The sequence below is a fragment of the Lathamus discolor genome, chromosome Z, assembly GCF_037157495.1.
Source record: "Lathamus discolor isolate bLatDis1 chromosome Z, bLatDis1.hap1, whole genome shotgun sequence".
In the NCBI taxonomy this organism is placed as follows: Eukaryota; Metazoa; Chordata; class Aves; order Psittaciformes; family Psittacidae; genus Lathamus; species Lathamus discolor.
The window spans coordinates 22,249,886-22,265,010 of record NC_088909.1 but is presented as its reverse complement, the minus strand read 5'-3'; the positions used below and the strand labels follow the sequence as shown (position 1 = coordinate 22,265,010).

Here is a 15,125-nt window from a genome sequence, read left to right as displayed (position 1 = left end):
TGAGAGCCTCAGGCATGGGACTGTCCAGGGGTGCTCCAGAGCCGACTTGTCCTATTCGTTGTCTGTAGGGCTCCATCTTCTTCCCCCTGCCGGACGGGACAGGCTTACGCTACCAGCTGGAAGGAACTGCTGAAGCCCCCAGGTGTTCAGGGGCCATTTCCCGGCAGGTTCCGTGCAGGAATTCCCACACGGAGCTCATCCCTGTGTCCAACTGGCTGCAGAGACCACAGAGGTGAGTCCAGCCCAGGGAGTCTGGCCTCATGAGCAATCCCTGCAGCAGCACAAGGCAGGAAGCTTCCAGTGCCTGGAAGCTCCTTCCTGAAAGCTTTTCTCTCTCCTTGGCCGTGTCTGGCCATACCCACGTTCTGCCTGTGCAGAGCCATCCTGGAGGGCTTTCCTCCAAGGGGGGTGAGAGCTGGCGCCCTGTGCCCGAGGCACTGAGGATGAGAGGGGCTGTATTGTACCCCCGCAGGATGGGTATCCTATGGGAGTCCTTCCTGTTGACCTTCACTGCGTCCTTCTCACCCGCAGGTTCCTGGTGGTTATTGACATGCTCAAACCAGAGAACCTGGAAAGCAGTTCTGTGCTGCAGGGGTGTTCATACATCGACGTGCCGAGCTCTGCGAAGAAGGACTACCAGCTCACCTTCTTCTCCTACAAAGAAGGAGTCTACAGGGCAAAGGTGAGTGAGGACACTGGTCTGCAGGGCCCTTCAAGGAGCTGTTGGCTCACCGAGAAGCTACACGCCTGTTTTCATACCTCCACGTGCACGGGTCCTATGAAATACCACAGGTGCTTTCTCTGGTCTTGCACTCCTCCTCGCTGGGTGCTCATAGCCATTCCTGGAAGCAGGGCGCTGAGCTCGGTGGGCTCTTCCGGGTCTGTTTTCATGTGTGGAATGAGCAGCACTTCCCTTTCTGTCTGATTCAGGTGACCTTCCTCAACGAGACAACCGGAGAGTACTTGTTCCACATGGTGACTTTCAAGGTGATGGCTTCGGGACCCATCGGCACTGTCGAAATGAGCACCGCCGTTCGGCAGAGAGTGTCCTCCACCGTCAAGGTGGACAACCCTCTGCCTGTCCCGGTGACGTTTGCCATCAACTGCAAAGTGCCGGACGTCAGCGTTCCACAGCACTTTACTCTTCCTGCACAGTCAAAGGTAGGAGCAAAGCTCCTCCGGCTCACTCTGCTCTCCCTACTCGTGGCCGGAGGGGGGGCTCTTGGAGGGTGATGCCTGAAAGGAGCCATGTGGGGCCTCTTTCCGTGGTGGCAGCTCCCTGCCGATGATGTAGAGAGGGAGCAGTGTGCGAGAATATCCCCAGTGGGAATCATCCTGCGCTGGTGGAGTCTGCCCTGCTGGCCCCTGTAACACGCCGCCACTGGGCGTCACGTGGCAGGTCCTTGTGCCATGTGCCCCTCATTTAATGTGTTGCTTCCAGGTGCGAGTGGCTGCAGGACAAGCCTGATCCCGCGGCCAGGTTGTCTGCAGCCTGCATTGACAGGAGGTGGTGTGTGCCCTGGGGGAGCACAGGGGCTTTTTAGGGTGGGCAGCTTCTGGCATCATGCTGGAGGGCTCTGAGCTGTTGGGATCTGTCCCTGAGTGAACCGTCCCCCAGAAGGAGCAAGGCTGTGCCCGAGAGAGAGGGAGTCAGAGCGGGGAAGGCAGCCCAGCCTTCAAGCGCTGCCTGAGCAGAGCAGGGACCAGCTGCCCCCTTCTCAGGCACACGTGTTCCCTGCCTGTGCCTGACGCCGTGGCTTTTTCCTTCCTTCCTCCCAGGCGGATCTTGTCTTGGAGTATCAGCCCCTGAAAACGGGTGAGAGCACCGGGCACCTGGTGCTCCAGAGCAGCGACTTGGGCTCTCTGTCTTACGACCTGCAGCTGAAAGCCACCTCGAGCAGGCCAGAGAAGCCCGTGTATTTCCGCACCACGCTGGGCTCCCGTCAGACCATCACCACCAAAATCCGGAATTTTGCCCAGCAGGAGACCGAGTACCTCCTACAGGTGAGCCCGGGCTGCCGGGGCTCTGGCTGGGAGGCAGCTCCTCTGGCCAGCACCAGCCCTCTCCACCAAGGGGTCCGAGTGCCTCTGGCGTGGCCTGGCAGAGCCAGGGTGGCCATGTGAGCCCAGGGGCCTTCCCACTAGTGTGGGCTTGTCCTCCCTTGCGGGCCCGTGTCTGCTGCCCTGGTTGGAGCTGCTTTTGCAGGCCCCGTGGTGCCTGGGCTTGCTTCCCGCTTGCAGCCCAGGTCTGGCAGTCTTGGGGCTTGGGTGCAGGGTTGTCCCTGCTGGGCACGTTTGCACACTTCTCGTGCCCGTTCACCGCAGGCACTCACCAGGGCTATGGTCTGGGTGGGACGGGCCAGGGCCAGGGGACCATCGTGTTCTTCCCGAGGCGCTGGCTCTGCTGTTGTGACCAACCCCCCATGGTCTCTTGTCTCCTCTGCGCAGACCGACTGTGCCGACTTCCAGATGGCAAAATCCATCAGTGCGGCACCCGCCAGCGCTGGGGGCTCGGAGCTGAACGTGGAAGTGACCTTTGAGCCCTGCCACCTGGGCAAAGCCAAGGCCACGCTGCAGCTCAGCTCTGCACTGGGCGGGCAGTACTGCATCCCACTCATCGGCCTTGCGCTGCCCCCTGAACCCCAGGGCCCCTTCCTCATCCCAGCCGGCGGCACCACCTCCATCTCCTTCAGGAACGTCTTCCCGAGGGCCACGGCGTTCCAGTATGCCGTAAAGCACCCGGCCTTCAGCGTCAGGGCCCCGGAGATGCTGCGCGCCAAGAGCAGCACCACCATCACCGTCTCCTTCACGGGCGGCCCCGCTCCTGTCACCAGCAGGCTGGTGGTCTCTTGCCCTGGCGGCTCCTGGATCTACCACCTCCGGGGCCTGCCCTCCACCCGCAAGTGACCAGCTGCCCCTGGCCCTTCCCGCCACGTTCGTGCTCTCTGGAGCCAATAAATTTCATTTAGCATCCTCCCACACGACGTCCTTGTCTCTAAACGGGAGAGGCATGAATTTGCTGGATGCACAGCCGGTGGACAAGGAATTGGCTGGATGACTGCACACAGAGAGTCGCGGTCAATGGCTCAATGTGTAAACGGAGACCAGTGACGAATGGTGTCCGTCAGGGGTCGGTGTTGGGGCAGACCCTGTTCAACATCTTTGTCGCTGACACAGACAGTGAGATCGAGCACCCTCAGCAAGCTTGCAGACGACACCAAGCTGTGTGGTGCAGCCGGCGCGCTGGAGGGAAGGGATGGCATCCAGAGGGACCTGCACATGCTGGAGAGGTGGCCAGCCTCATGAAGTTCAGCAAAGCCGAGTGCAGGCTCCTGCCCCTGGGTCAGGGCAATCCCAGGCACAGCTACAGGCTGCGCAGAGAAGTGATTCAGAGCAGCGTGAGGAGAAGGACCTGGGGGTTGGAACATGAGGCGCTTCAGCGTGCGCTTGAGCCCGGAAACCCCCTGTGTCCTGGGCTGTATCACCAAGAGCATGACCAGCAGGTCAAGGGAGGTGATCCTGCTCCTCTGCTCTCATGAGACCCCCACTGGGAGCACAGTGTACAGTTCTGGTGTCCTCAACAGAAGGACATGGAGCTGTTGGAGCAAATCCAGAGGAGGGCCACGAGGATGCTAAGGGGGATGGAGCAGCTCCTGTACAAAGACAGGCTGAGAAAGCTGGGGCTGTTCAGCGTGGAGAAGGGAAGGCGGGGTGGAGACCTCATAGCAGCCTTCCAGTATCTGAAGGGGGCCTACCAGCATGCCGGGGAGGGACTCTTCATCAGGGACTGTATCAAGAGGACAAGGGGTGACGGGCTTAAAGTGAAACAGAGGAAGTTCAGGTTAGCTAGAAGGAAGAAATTCTTCACTGTGCGGGTGGTGGGGCACTGGCACAGGTTGCCCAAAGCAGTGGTGAATGCTCCATCCCTGGCAGTGTTCAAGGCCAGGTTGGACGGGGCTTGAGCCCCATGGTCTTGTGTGAGGTGTCCCTGCCTGTGACAGGGTGTTGGAACTAGGGGATCTTAAGGTCCTTTCCAATCCAAACCGTTCTGCGATTCTGTTATTCTCTAAGATTCTTTGGGGAAGCACGGTTAAGACTTCAGTCTGTTCCACTTAAAGGTAAAAATTTGAGAATGAAGACCTTAGGCCCAGTGTAGGAGAGGATCTGGTTCAAGACCGTCTTAAGAACCTGAACGTGCACAAGTCCATGGAACCTGATGGAATCCATCCGCGGGTCCTGAAGGAGCTGGCGAATGACGTTGCTAAGCTACTGGCCATCATATTTGAAAAATAATGGCAGCCAGGTGAAGTTCCCGACGACTGGAAAACGGGAAATATAACCCCCATTTTCAAGAAGGGGAAAATGGAAGACGCGGGGAATTACAGAGCAGTGAGTCTCACCTCTGTGCCTGGTAAAATCGTGGAGCACATTCTCCTGGACAGCATGCTAAGGCACATGAAAAACAACAAGGTGCTTGGTGAGAGCCAGCATGGCTTCACTAAGGGGAAATCCTGCCTGACCAATGTGGTGGCCTTCTATGATGGGGCTACAGAATTGATGGACAAGGGTAAAGCAGTTGATGTCATCTACCTGGACTTGTGCAAAGCGTTTGACACTGTCCCACACGACATCCTTCTCTCTGAATTGGAGAGATACCAATTTGATGGATGGACCACTCGGTGGATAAAGAACTGGCTGGACGGCCGCACGCAAAGAGTTGTGCTCAATGGCTCGATGTCCGGCTGGAGACCGGTAACGAGTGGTGTCCCTCAGGGAGCGGTGTTGGGACCGGTCTTACTCAACATCTTTGTCGCTGACATGGACAGTGGGCTTGAGTGCGCCCTCAGCAAGTTTGCCAGTGACACCAAGCTGTGTGGTCCGGTTGATATGCTGGAGGGAAGGGATGGCATCCAGAGGGACCTTGACACGCTTGTAAGGTGGGCTGATGCCAACCTTATGAAGTTCAACCATGACAAGTGCAAGGTCCTACACCTGGGTTGGAGCAATCCCAGGCACAGCTACAGGTTGGGCAAAGAAGAGATTCAGAGCGGCCCTGCAGAGAAGGACTTGGGGGTGCTGGTCGATGAAAAAATGAACATGAGCCGGCAGTGTGTGCTCGCAGCCCAGAAAGCCAACCGTATCCTGGGCTGCATCAAAAGGAGCGAGACCAGCAGGTCGAAAGAGGTGATCCTGCCCCTCTACTCTGCTCTTGTGAGACCTCACCTGGAGTATTGTGTGCAGTTCTGGTGTCCTCAACATAAAGAGGACATGGAACTGCTGGAACAAGTCCAGAGGAGGGCCACGAGGATGATCAGGGGACTGGAGCGCCTCCCGTATGAAGATAGGCTGAGCAAGTTGGCGCTGTTCAGCGTGGAGAAGAGAAGGCTGCGTGGGGACCTAATAGCAGCCTTCCAGTACCTGAAGGGGGCCTATAGGGATGCTGGGGAGGGACTCTTCATCAGGGACTGTAGTGACAGCACAAGGGGTAAGGGGTTAAAACTTAAACAGGGGAAGTTTAGATTGGATCTAAGGAGGAAATTCTTTCCTGTTAGGGTGGTGAGACACTGGAATGGGTTGCCCAGGGAGGTTGTGAGTGTTCGATCCCTGGCGGTGTTCGAGGCCAGGTTGGATGAAGCCTTGCGTGGGATGGTTTAGTGTGAGGTGTCCCTGGCCATGGCAGGGGGGTTGGAACTAGATGATCTTGAGGTCCTTTCCAACCCTAACTATTCTATGATTCTATGATTCTATGACCCTGGAAGGGAGCTTGGGCTGTCTCGGCGTTGGCTGGCAGTTGAAGGTTATGAAGGAAATAGCAGGAAGCTCTACTAGTGGGCTCCTATTAATGATGTCAGCTGTGGTAGAGCTTTTGTAAGGGGTTTCCTTTAGTTAGAGAGCTTCTGCCTTGGTGCCTTCAGCACACAGGGGTGTCACGCCTGAGGTGTCTTTGCCTGAGCTCTCCAGTTTCCAGCTGGATTCATGGCTGGACATGGTGCGGGACATGTTTTGGAGTGTTTCCAGAGGCTGGCTGCCTGGAGAGCCTGTTAGCACTCGGGGCTCATATCCTCCCTGCCTGTGTTGTAAAGGCCCAGATGATGAGTGTTGGTTTCAAAGTGAGGGCTCCACGTTCCCCGCCAGGCAGGTGTGAGGATTTGCTTTGCCTGTGGCCCCGAGTCTCATGGGAAGCTTTTGTTTCTGGCAAACGCTGTGCTGCAAACGTGTGAAGCTCCTGGCAGCTGAGATGCCCCGGGCAGTTGGGTGGCCTTGTGTGGTGCGTGTGCCCGTGTGCGCAGGCTTAATGGGTACAAAGTCATCGACGGGCGCTCACCAGGGACAGCAACAGGGGTCACCCCAAAGGCACGCTGGCCATGGCCCTGGTGTGGCGGGGCTCCTCGTGGGCCAGCAAAGTAGGAATTAAATGGTTGCTTTGTAGTCAGTGCGGAAGCTTTTTTGTTTCCTGCTGAAGCAGAGAAATTCTTGGCTCATCTGCGGTGTCTCCAGCAATTTATGTGTCGCTCACGGAGCGTGACCAAATGCTGCTGTAAGGTGCACTTTAGCCCTGCTGCAGGGCTTCACTGCGGGGGAGACATTGAAGGCGTAGGGGGGCTGCAGGGATCCGCAAGGCTGTAGCTTTAGCAAGGCCCTGCGGTGGCCGTGGAAGCCACGTGTGGCCCTCGCCTATTGTGACGTACAGGGGAGCTGCTGCTGTTAAATGCGAGCAGCAGCCGTGGCCCAGTGAGAGCAGGAGTTGCTGAGCCGCTGAGGCAGGAGCAGGCTTGAGCTACTGTCAGGCTCTGAGCTCTGCTTCCTCGAGGCGCTGGTGAAACCCTGCCCTAGCTGGCAAAGCCAGAGCGTTGAGGAGAGGGGCTGGGCAGCCCAGGTGCCAGCCCTGTCCTTTGCTGCCCAGGTTCCCCTGGCTGTTGGCAGCCCAGCAGCAGTTAGCTGCTGTGCTGGTGGGCAGGAGCCACACCGAGGCGTCCCTGGGCGGCTCCTGTCCCTGCAGCTGCCCACAGCTGCCGAGCAGCGCGAGGGCATTCAGGAGCCAAGGCTGGGCCCCGCACGGAGGAATCCTCCAGGAGAAGCGTGAATCACCCGTGCTCAGGTAGCGTCTGGCCCTGGGCAGGGAGGAGGCAGCTCCGCTGGCAGCAGGGATGGGGCAGTTGTGTGATAGCCGGCAGGATTTAAACATCCCTGGGCTAAGAGCAGGGCTGGGCAGGTAGAAGGGCTTGAACGGGCTCTGAAATTGCCGTGCAACTTGCAGGGAGGGTAGAGACTTGGAGCTAGGCTGTAGGTCCTGCAGCAAAGGGAGCCTTGGCTGTCTGAGGTGGGGAGCAGGGAGCCGTGGGGTGGTGGGCTGGAGGGGTGCTGTGTCCTGGTGGCTGGTTTGTCCTGCCCCTGCAGGGAGATGTGCCCGATTGCTCCGTTGTGCTCCTTTCCTGCTCCTCTGGGAGGCTGGTCCCTGCAGGCTCTGGGGCTGTGGAAGAGCCTTGCTCCAGGGCGCGGGGGGAAGCTGCTGGGCTGGCTGGGCTGTGGAGGTTGGAAGCCCTCTGGAAATAAGCGTTGTGGGGGCGACGACAGGGTTCGTTTCAAGTGAAGTGAAATCACAGCTTGGAGAATTGGAACGAATAAGGCAGTTATTCTTAAGACCCGGTAAGAAACCACTGAAACCCAGCTTAATGCTGGATCATCCCCATTAGGTTTCTCCCTTGAAAAGGAGTTATTTCCAGCTCTAAATCCCAGCTCTTGCTGCAGCAGGTCCTCCTGTCCGTAGGGCAGTGCAGAGCTCTGGAGTTTCTTGCAAGGACAAAAGGAAACGGTAGCCTTGTTTCCTGAAGCCGTGGAGGGCCCGGCACCACAAACACGTGCAGTGCTGTCGCTGCCTTGGCAGTAAAGAATGAAGTGATTGCCTTGCTTGCAGGGTGTGGGGAGCAGTCGAGGGGCAGGGAATGGCCGTCTTTGCCTAGATGCTGTCTTGCTGTGTCCAGCAAGTGCACACAGCAGAGGTGATGTGGAGCACAGGGAAGCAGGAGGGAATATCATCCTGGATTTTACGTAGCTCTGAGCTAATTGCTCATGTGCCTTCGATGGTTTCCTGCTTTTTTCCTGCTGTGGCAGCCTGGAGTGCCTGTAGGGAGCCTGGAGTTTGGGTGTTAACAAGCGAAAATGAGGGCGTCCTTCTGCATGGAGAAATGCTCTTGGGCAGTGGGGTGATTTCCTGCCTGGAAGGAGCTGTTTTTGCCAGATAATCTTTGTAACGTGAGCCAGGCAAAGTAGCCTTGAGAAAGTATAGTTCTTAATCAGAGTCTTGAACTCTGTGCTGAGGTAGTTAGAAACATCATCAGGCTCCTTGCAGAGAGGGTGAGAAGTGCCAGTAGCGCCTGGTGCGTCTGTGTGGCTCGTGGGACTGCCCCCAGAGCAAAAGGCTGTTTTGGCTCAGGGTCTGTTTGTTGTGGGGTTTTACGTCTATGAATGGAGCCTAAATATGGTCTAATCATGAGTGAGGGTGGGGAGGCCCTGTATTCTCTGCTTAGGAAGGATGCCAGAGGCTGGAGACACAGCTGTGTCCTTTGGGTGTGCCAGGAATGGCGAGGCCCTGGCACAGGTTGCCCAGAGAAGCTGTGGCTGCCCCATCCCTGGCAGCGTTCAAGGCCAGGTTGGACGGGGCTTGGAGCAACCTGCCCTAGTGGAAGGTGTCCCTGCCCGTGGCAGGGGGTTGGAACTGGGTGAGCTTTAAGAGCCCTTGCCTGAGGTTGTGGGGTTCCAGGGTTCCATGAGTCCAGGGTTTTAAGGTTCTGGGGTTGTGGATTGTCCAACTGTTGCTTCTTCCAGGCGACCTCTACGACATGGCCAGTGGCAAGACCCCCCGTCCCATGAGGTCCTCCAGAAGGGCGGATGGATTCCAGAGCAGAGTGGTAGCATCTCGTAATCCGAAGCTGGTCAGAGAGGCAGAAGTGTCTCTCACCACCAGGCAGAGGCTGGCCAGCCCTCGGGAGATGAGGCGGCCCCGGGCTACCCAGCTTCGGGACATGGGTGAAGTCTCCCATCAAAAGGTAGCCTTTCCCTGCTCTTCTCCTTGCCGTTTGATGTGACATTTGAAGAGGGCACGTGCTTGTGGCAGCCTTGCCTCCAGCTTACCCAAGCAGCTTGGTGATGAGGTCCTGTTGTCATTTCCAACTGGAGGTGGTGGAGTTCTTTCTGCTGGGGGAAAGGCAAAAAACACATTTCTCCAATGAGCCATTGAAGTCCTGGTCTGCACAAAGGCAGTGGAACCTCTGCTGCAGTGGGTGGGTTTTGCTGGGCAGAGAAGAGTGGATGCGCTTTGCCTGGATCAGTGTTCTCTTAGGTGGATGTTCAAAGCTGCTTTTCTTGCAGGACTGCTCAGTCTAACACACAGTCCAGGTGGGTGGATGACTGAGGTAAGCTGTTGAGCAGAAAGCTGCCAGCAAGAGACCTGATGTAGCACATCGGTTACGGGTTGCCCCAGGCAGCACAGGAGGTGGGAACACGTAAGACGGGCGCCCAAATAACTGGCAGTGCTACAGCTACTGGGCTCGGCCTGAGCGTGGCTTTTGTGGAGAAGCGGGAGAGCTGCCTGTGTCTCTCGAGTGACAGCAGTGCAGCTGGGAGAGGGGAGAGCAAGCAGGGAGGAATTATCTCCAAGTACTGCCTCTGCTGGGTCAGCGTTTGGTCTTTGCGTGCATTTTTCAGAGCTGCTTCTGCAGCGGTGTTCAAGAAACGAGCAGTAAGAGAATACAGTGAAGCATCAACTTAAAGCTCGTGGGGAAAGGGGATACGAATTGCAGTCTAGCTCAAGTTGCCCCGTAATGCTGAGACTTCAGCTGAAACTTCATCCCCATCCAGCATTCACCTCATTTGTCTGTTTCCCTCCTGCCCTGTTACTTTCTTGTTGGCCTTTCCTCCCTGGTACTGGTGTCTTCCGACTGGTTTCTCGGGTCTGCATCAAAAAACCAAAAAGATATTTGGGATGCGTGGGACTCAGTCTCGCTGTCTCAGAGGGAAGTTCACCTGCAAATTGTTTCCTGTGGAGGCTCCTGGAAACTCCTGGGTTTTGCTTGCTCCCTGAGTGCTCGTGACTGTTCCAGCAAGCGTCTGGAGCTGAGTGAGCCCCTTAGCAGAGGGCTCTGCTGGAGGTGGGCGCTGCTTTGCCTTTTGGAGAAGGCAGCCTGGAGAAACAGCCTGCAAAAGAGCTTCTTAGCTTGAGGCTGCTCAACATGGTCCAGAAACGTTTTATGAACTGAGAGCGGAGGTGGGTGGGCTCCCATCTCCTAGTGTGAGCTGGGCAGATGTACTCACCAAGAGACTGTATTTACTGGAGATCAGTGTGGGATCTTCATTCGTTAATCTTTCTCCCAGCAGCTGAAGCTCTCTCTGCTCTGTCTTGCATCTGCAGTTCTCAGCAGTTGGCCTGGACCAGAGGTTGTTCCAGCCGTTCCCATCCGAGGTGGTGTTTGAGAACTACGTTCCCCGCCAGTTCTACATAGCGGCACTAGCTCTGAGGAACATCGACAGGGTAAGTGCTGGGCTGTGGAGGCTGAGCACTGGGCTGGAGGAGGAGAGCAGTGGAATTCACGTGGTGTGCAGCAGAGCAAGTTACCTGCTGCAGCGCAGCGCATCCAGAATAAAATGTCTCAGCAGCGTGACTCTGCAAGATGGGGGAAATGTTGCCATGCTGGGGATTCTGCCGCTGGTTTTGGCCGCGCACTGGTGGTAACTAAGCCAAAGGAGCTTTCTGAGCCAGCATGCTTCCCCTTGAAAGCCCTGGACTGATGGGAATGTCGAGGGCTGGGCAGTGCTTGCCTGCTGTCATGCTTTACCGCGAGTGTGCACCATGTCCCGGTGGCTCCTTGGTAAATCTTGGTTTCTGGCAGGGCATGTTTCCCTCTCTCAGCCTGTTGAGCCCCCTGTGTGCAACTCCGTGTCAAAGCACAGGGCTTGAGTTTTCTCCACTTTGTGCTGGAGTAAGTTGTAACTCCTGGCATTAGCACTCCAGGCTGGGTGTTTTGGAAGAGCAGGGGAAACAGGCTGGCTTAGCAGCAGCAGTTAAAGGGGAGGACTTGAGGTGCCACTTGAGGCTCCTGCTAAGCTTAGTTTGGTTCTGCTCAGGTGTTTCTAAGCCAGCGTGGCTGTGCGTTCTCTTTGGAGAATCCCAGCACAGGCAGGGTAATGTGCTCCTGAAGGTCTCCAACTTGAACGGGAAAGATTGTGATCCTGTTGAGATTTCCTACGAAAAATGAGCAGGGAGAAGTTGAGAAGTGGCAGCAACTTTGTTCTGCTCTGCTGTAGAGGGGGAAATGGAGACCTTTTGAATTTCAGCTGGGGAAACGTTTGCTCCAGTGAGGCATGTGCCAAGAGCAAGCTGGTGGGAAAAGACAGGAGGGAGGAAAGGGGCTGAGTTCAACGTCCTGTCGCGGAGCGCTTTCTTCCGCACAGGGATTCTCTTGGTACGTAAGAGGAAGTGTGCTGGAAGCAGAGAAAGGTGAGAAACAGGCGTAATTCAGGATCCGGTTGTGTAAGAAAGAGCAAGACGTGTGTGTGAGAGGAGGGCACAGCGGGGAGCGGGGGGGAGGTGGAAGTGTGCAGGTGAATTAACGCCCTCCTCAAATCTCCCTGTTGGGAGAAACAAAGGAGGGGACAAAAGGAGTGACACCGTCAGGGCTTAATGTAGGGGGAGGAACAGCAAGAGAAGTCAGAGTATCTCCTGAGATAACAGGTTTTACAGGGACGTGGTAGAGCATGGAAGAGCCTTTGGCAAGGAAGGATGAAGGTATGGTCCCTCAGTTACTCCCAGAGAGTACTGTGTCATTCCTGGTGTAGCTTGGGCATACTGGGAAGTTGCAATGTGGGTACCTATGCCCAAGGGACACCACTGGTGTGGTTCACAGTGACTTTGGGCAATCTTTGCTGCAGGTGTGCCCTTTGCTTATTAAAATGGGCCTCAGCTTCTCTTTTCCTACTGCTCTGCTTCATTCCCACTGTGCCTTTTGGCTTCAGCTGCTCCCTCATCCGTGCAGCACCTCAGAATGTTTGCCTTTGCCAAGTACCAGCAAAGAGGCAAACAGTGAATTTGCTCTATTCGTGCTTCCCAAGTGGAAAACAACACCTGCATTGATGTTGGTGCCATTCCCAATAAAACGTAAGAGACTGGTAACAGCTGCAGCTTGGGATTTCTATGCCCTGTGAAGGGCAGGCAGTGTGTGAACTGTTGATTTTACCCAAAATGAATCAGTTGTGAAGCTGGTACAGCCTCAGGCGTCAGAGAGCCCTGGTGTAAAAGGCAGATGAGCTCTAAGGAAAACCCTTGGCATATTTAAATGCACAAAGATAGAGATGCTAATCCCAAGAGAGTTCATTATGTTCTAATTTTGCTGGGTTTTGGTCATGTCCTGGGGAAAAGGAACATTGTGCTCTGTCTCACGAGTTTCCCACATTCCTCGGAATCCTACTGATGTATCCTGCGTGGTAGCTGAGGTTGTCTGCTCCCTAAAACTGCAGCTAGCAGCAATATGTAACAGAGGCAAAGTGCAATCGAGCCCAATAGGTGCTCTGTATTCACTCCGATACGGAAGTGCTGCACTCTGTGCTTACTGCTCTTGCGTACTTGCTGTCGAATTGCTTTCCTGTCTTCAGGCTGCTCCTCAGCACCCTCAGAGGCATCCTGGGTGGCTCTTGCTGAAGATCTTTGCCACCTGGGCTCACGTGCCAAGGGACTTGGCGACCAGAACGTGTGGCTGCAGTGGGAAATGGGCTCCTGGAGCTTGCTGCCCCAGGGCATTGGTGGGAGCAAAGGGTGTTTAGAGCGTCCAGGGCTGCCTTGGCCATGGGTCACCAGGCTTGGGTCAGGGGTGCAGAATGAGCCTCCATTTTTTCCAAGGCTCGTCGTGTTCATCAGTGGAGCTGCCTGTCATTCAAAGTCTCCTTGTTATGCTTTCTGAGATGAGATTGGGTGCTGGGGCGTTGCTGCCTGTGTGCTAGAGAATGTCTGTTTGCTGTCTCCGTGCCTGTGGTATCCATCGTAGAGGCACGTTGGGTGTTCTCATCTCTGCACCAGCCTTTCCTTGTATTACGGATCTCCCTTGCTGCTTTGCAGCCCCCTTTAAATTCTCTTAGCCATCTGCTTCTTCCTGGGGTTGTTCTTTTGTCTTCCTGCGCTCGTCCTTTTGCTCTTGAGGTAAGCTTTTATTCTCAGGAAGCCCAGAGTGTCTGTGGTCTGCTTCTCTTGCTGGTCCACCGCCATGACTAGCACCGCAGCTTGACCACCCCGCTCCACCCTGGTGTGTCAGAAGTGACTTCCTTCCCTCCCCGTATAACGCACGCTGGTTTGCCTTCAGATAATACATTCCCCCTCCAGAGGTATGACTGCATGGATGTGTGCAGGCAGAAGCAAGCATGTTCTTTGGGCTTGTTGAATACGCAGGTGGCTTGAGGTACTGCATCTCCTTCCTGCTGCCTTCAGAGCAGGGCGTGTTGTTCCTACTGTCTCTGTGCTGCAGCTGTGTAGCTCAGCAGAAGGGATTCAAGTCCACCCTCGTGTGTTACGTGCGTGTAGCTTCAGAGCTAAAAGTGTTTTGGAAAGGTGGTAAGGAAGGATGTCACATGGCCTGTCCTGGTCCCTTCTCATGTTTCCACAAGCGACAAAATCCTACTTGTGTCTTCCCTGCAGGTTCCTCGTCTGCTGAACGTCATCCTGGGGAACTCTCCTTACTTCGAGTTGATCAGCCCGAGTAATGAGGACTATAAGGTAGCACCGGGCATGTCTTCAACCTACCGCATCCTTTTCAGACCTGATGAGGACAAGGTGAGAGTGGAGGTCCCGAGAGATGGCGCCTTGAGGGGAAGGTGAACCTGCAGGGCTGGGTTCCAAAGCAGGCGTGTGGTGTGGGTTTTGAAGAAGTGGCCTGCGTTCAGTGGAGTTGCACTGGATCTAGACCTGGGGGAGACTCTTTCCTGGTGGTGAAGGTTGTGCTCCCATAGGCTGGAGGCTCTTGCCTGTTTCAGGCTGTTTTCCCCTTCAGTGGTGGAATATTTAACGTAACGTCTGTTGGCTTCAGGGCTGAGAGTCTGCTGCCTGTGCACGGCCTTTTCCTCATCTTCTGTTTGCTGCTTAAATGTAGTTCAATACTCTGGCCTACCCTCGGGCAGCATGCCTGTAGAAACTAAAGAGGATCTGCCCCATGGTCCCTGGCTGCCCCTGCTTGTGAAATAATCTGTAATGAAAGGCCATGAAGGTAAAAAGTGCATGTACATTACTGAATGCTACTGTGAGAGTCACAGAAACCAGCAGCTCTTCTTCTGCCATGGGCATGGTGCTAAAGGCACTGTGCTGAGATTGTTTCTCTCCCTGCAGGATTATTTCGACGAGCTTATCATCATCACAGAGAGGGAGAAGTTCTTTGTGCCTATCCGAGCCATAGGTGCCCGAGCCAGCCTGGACTTCCCTGAGCAGCTGAACTTCTCCGAGTGTCCAGTCAGGTTCAGCACCCAGAAAACTCTGCTGGTGCGCAACGTGGGGAAGCGGGAGGCTTGCTACAGCATCACCACTCTGAGGTAAAGGAGCTCATCCCTTGCGCAAAACGCTGTTGCGTGGTCATGGGCTTGTAAACTGTGAGAAAAAGGAGGCAGAGCATCTGAGGTGCTGGAGATGGGCAGGACACGTGGGGTTTGCCATTGCTTGCAGTGTTTTGAGAAAGCTCTGCAAGCAAGTTTGACACTGCAGTGGTGTCTGCAACGCAGCATCTTGCAGGTCTGATGCTGTTGGGTTGGAAGAGGCAAGGTAGGAAGGCAGCTTGACTGCTGAAGAAGGTGCTGTGTGGCAGAGGACAGTTCGAGGGGCTCAGGTCACGGATCCCAAACACAGCCTCAAGAAACAGGCAAGCAATGAGCTGGTGAGAGGCACCACCACAATAAATACCCAGTGAAGTCTAGCATCTATTTGCAAGGCGCTTGCCAACTACTCTACTGGGTAATAGAGCGTGTGTGGAGAGCTCCTTGACAAGGGTTTTAAGAGTTCCCGAACTTCGGCAATGAACTATTTCAGTCCCAAGTTGCAATAAAGAAATGGGAAGCATTAGGAAAGTTTTAAGTGAACTACACAAAAAAGCAGAATTCTG

At 55.4% G+C, this 15,125-nt stretch overlaps 1 pseudogene; it reads left to right on the top strand.

Moving 5' to 3' along the window:
• The window catches only part of LOC136005849 (hydrocephalus-inducing protein-like), a 77,552-nt pseudogene that overhangs the window by 60,853 nt on the left and 1,574 nt on the right, over positions 1–15,125 (top strand).